A 4,695-nucleotide genomic window follows, 5' to 3' on the forward strand; every position below is an offset into this window, starting at 1 on the left:
CACAATATATTTAATAGACTTAAAATCAGTGTGCCCAAATATTATAAAAATAGTAGTCAAGCCTAAAATTTAAAATATTTGCATATAATTAACTGCAAATTTCTTGGTATTTAAAAAAATTGCCACTCATGTAATAAATGCCTCTACTTTTAAGAAGACTTGGATTTGATTCCCAGTGGTGGCTTAAAGTCAATCCAGCTTCATCGACGAGTACGAGCTTGTCTATAAAGTGAAGGCACCCTGTGCACAATGTCGACCGAATTGCAATAATCATGCTGCAGGTCTCGAAATTGTGGAGCCTTAGCCTCCATCAACTCCCTGGCCCACAATGGGCTGTTGCAGGTATACTATAAAGAGGTTAAATACACTGGTGGTGACCTAGCAAGTCGCTCCCCCCCTCCTGGGCCTGTGGTTTCTCCTAAGGGACTTATGGGCAACCGGTTTTACATTCTAATATACCCTGATTGGGTGGTGGTGGAAAGCTATAAAAGGTCTCTGCACTACTTTTTTTTTTTTTTTTTAAATTTTCCTTGTTCAAATAAAAAAATGTTTCTTACCATCATCTTTACAGCTTAGAACTTAAATCATGAACATCAAAATTTGTTTATTAAGAATTTAAAAACATTTTACAAATGTGCTGTTTTATTGCTTATTGTGTGGACATGCATTAACCTAATTTAGAGGACAAACAAGAGGGATATGAATAAGTCAGTAAGTTGTCAGATGCAACAATCTCTTGTTTAGAAATCAATAAATATTGCTCATGTTATAAATTAATATTTTTATTGCATTTCCATCGTCACTCAGATAGTTGTGCTTGCTATTGTAAGTTCATCAATTTAAATATTTGAATACTTGCCTATGCAAACCATAATAAGCAAAATTCAACTTCTTTTGGGAAGAAATTAGTACTTTTAGTTATTGATTTTATCAATCATATTTATTTGCATAATAAACTCAATTTAATTTTTTCTCCACATTTTTTTGTCAATAAAAGTTTAAAAAGTTGTTGCTAATAAAAAAAATCTTGCTCTTAAATCTGAAACATCTTAACACGACTTAAATCTGAAACATCATCTATCATTTATTTTGTTTGAACTTAAAATTGAAATATTAAGAAATGTCATAAAAAAAATAATAGTTTAACTCATTTTACTGTGTAATTATTAAATCTTACTTTTTCTTAATGTTTTATGCTATCAGCGATTATCGGATATTAAGAAATTACTTCAGTATTTCAAACTTCAATGAAACAAAAATTTTGATTTTCAAAATCACAAAAATTTAAAAATATATCATGATGATTAATTTAGTAAATTTAATTTTATCATTCATATTATATGAAGGCTTACTGAATGCTCCTATTAACTTATTTTGATTGCTAAAATTATATTTTTTTTATAAATAAACTTATTATTTACTGTGATAATTCCAACAATTTCATTGCATATTTTACTGAAAATTTCAAAATAACTATGCTCAGTATTATATTTATTTAATATATTTAAATATGCTTGTATGTATGTCTGCCAGTGGCGTATTAAAAAAGGAATTGTATATGTTCAATCAATAAGATATTTTGTTTAAGTTTAATATTTAATGAAAATTACTATTTTTTTTATTAAATTAACACATTAAAAGTATAGTAGATCTCAAATTATTCAGATCAATTTAAACTATGCACTTCCTTGGTGGTAATAAATTATCCAGATTCACAATAATTATCTAGACTAAGTAACAAATTATCTTGACATTATTAAACATAATATGGAATAATTACTTTACGCACACATCCACTAAAAATTCCTATAAATAAAGTGTACGCCACTGATGTCCGCCCATATATTATATCATTGTCCATGTTGAAAGCTGAATTCTGTTTCTTTTTATAATGCCAAATGATGTTACATATCTGATTGACATCCATTTACAAAAGTTATCCGTAAAGATTTTTTAATGATGAGTAATTAGTGATGATTGTAAGCTGCGTGAAAAATAATCATTTGCTGGAAGTTGATGAAAATTGAAAGCTGATCCGATCCATGTTTGAAAAGAATTTTCATGTTAAAATATGTCTATTTATCTGCAGGTTTTGTACGTGTGATTATGTTTTTTGACTGTCACATTATTTTACATTGCTCCAAGACTAAATTGATTGAATATTATTCTGTAAAATATAAATAAATTGTAAAAAAATTTCTGAATTTTGCATAATAATTTCAATTTTTTACATGGAATTCAACAAAGTTGTGTGCATTGTAGTAAAATGCCAGAATTTAAACCCATAAACAGAGATAACTCATAAATTAAATTTTTTTTCAACAAGTTTATAATTCTGTTGCAAGAGTGTTTTGCTTATCAAGTTTGAAAACACTTTATAATGAAACAAATTATGTAGGAAACTTGTACTCTCTCAGTTTGCTTAGCGTTTGTGAAAAGGTGTTTATTTTTTATCTTCATCTAAAAGCTCTTAAAGATGCTTTTTTCATTGGGTGTTTTTAAAAATTGCCTTCTAATATTGTAAAAGTTTTTGTTGACTATAGATTTATAAATAATCTTAATTTAAATCTAAGAAAAAAACCCAATTTTTTTTAAAGTTAAAGTAATTATAATTTTACATTAAAATTAATTAATGAATTGGAAAAATTTTGTAAGTGTGCATATCCTAATTATATATATATATATATTTTAAAAAAAAGTAAATAAAATATTTTTAAGGGGTCACAGTACCCTTGCAACATTTTTTTTTTAAAATAAAGGTATATTCATTCATTTTGTTGATGCTTTACATGCTCATTTAATTTGCAATCAATAATTTATCTTCAAAAAATAGTTAAACTGATAAGTTTTTAAATCCTTAAGACTTTTTTATTTTAACATATTTTCAGAAAAATATTTATTTCTTAGTGCTTACACTATTCATCTTAACAATTTTGTGCATTCTTTTGTTGATATATCAATTAGAACATTTTTTACAGATTATTTTGTTAAAGAGTAGAAAGAAAAGGTTAAAAATTCCTGTTAGGTATATATAACATGCGGTAAAAATTTTAATATTTCATAAAATGCTTATTCTTTGCGTAGTTTAAATAAGGCATATTCTTTGTTAGTTTAAATAAGGCTCTTTGCATAGTTTAAATACTTAATATAAAAAAGTTTACTTCAAAGCTTGATCTTAAATAGAAAAAATTCCTTAGGGATTTAATTAAGAATAAAACACAAAATTATCATCTATGAGAAAAAGCACTTTAAAATCTGCCTGCTTATCAAGTTTCTGTCTCAGATCAATCTAAAATCATTCATAACTTTTTTAAAAATGCAGATAGAGGATTTCTTTTTCAGTGCATTTCAAATAGTTTGAAGTTTTATTATAAGCAATAAAAAAATATCAATATTTTGGTCATTTTTTGGGTACTGTGACCCCTTAAATTGCCTAAAAAGTGCCTTTAAGACATTTATAGTTTGCTCAAAAATTTGACTATGCACCCTGTGTGAGCAAAATAAAAAACACACCTTAATACTTTTGATTTAATTATAGGATATTCTCATGCTAATGCAATCTTAATGTTTCTAAGGTTAAACTAAGAATATGCTTTTTTAAATGGGCAGATGGATGATATTTTAAGTTACAAAATTTAACACAAAAATGTACATTCTCAGAATAAACATGCCTTTTTTCAAAATATGGGAGTATGTAGCATGCATATATGATCAAATTAGTTTCTGTGTTGTTGAAAATCTGATCCCCATAATGCTATTTCACTTTCGCTTATATCAATATGTCTATAAAACTATGTGAAGGAATTACATATTTTTTTTATAAATTTAAAAATTTGTTTAACCAAAGATAATTTTAAGCAAAATATGCATATTTTTTTATTATTAAAGAAAAAAGTTTCAATTATAAGGTTTAGAAATTTTTACATCATTTTAATTTAAGTAATCTTTTTGTTCATATTTTGCGTATTGTACTTTATGCTCCACATCATTAACTATTTATGGGAGCTCTGTGATGAAAGATATCAGAATTTAGTAGATAATTATGTTCCTTTGTTGGGATTATAACAAAATTAATTATCATCTATACGGGCCATTTATACTGATGCAATTGTTTTAAGCTTTATTGAGTACTTTGAAAAGGGCTGTCCTCTTAATAAATAATTCCGCATATTTTTTTAAAAAATCTTTTATTGATGTATTGAAATTATATTTAATTTAATAAAAATTCAGTATTAGATAATTGAACTATAAATCTTGAGTTTTTCTACTTCTAGAAATTTCCCCATTATCTCATAGTATAAATCTCACCTTGGTTAAAAGTGAATTGAACTATAAATCTTGGTATCTATTATATGGTTGAAAATGGTCAATTATGGTTACCAATATTTCTTAATTTTAGGTCTTTTTTCTCATTCCAACTTGAAGTTTGGGGATTTTTGACAAAATTAACAATAAGCTTAAAATTATTATGCTTTTTTAATTTATCTAATTATTAATAATATAACTATAGTTTTAACCTTATATAAGTCTGACTTTAGCTTATATATTTTATTAATACACTAGTGTATGATTTATTTGCTCTAGAATAGCTCTATTTATTGAATTGCTTCTTATGCAATGTGAAAAACTTAAAAACCAGTTAGATTCATTAAATTTGTGTTATATTTTTGTATTGCAAATGGATATATCAGACAA

Source organism: Parasteatoda tepidariorum, chromosome 9 (assembly GCF_982258835.1).
Source record: "Parasteatoda tepidariorum strain Cologne lab strain chromosome 9, Ptep-v5.0, whole genome shotgun sequence".
Taxonomy (NCBI): domain Eukaryota; kingdom Metazoa; phylum Arthropoda; class Arachnida; order Araneae; family Theridiidae; genus Parasteatoda; species Parasteatoda tepidariorum.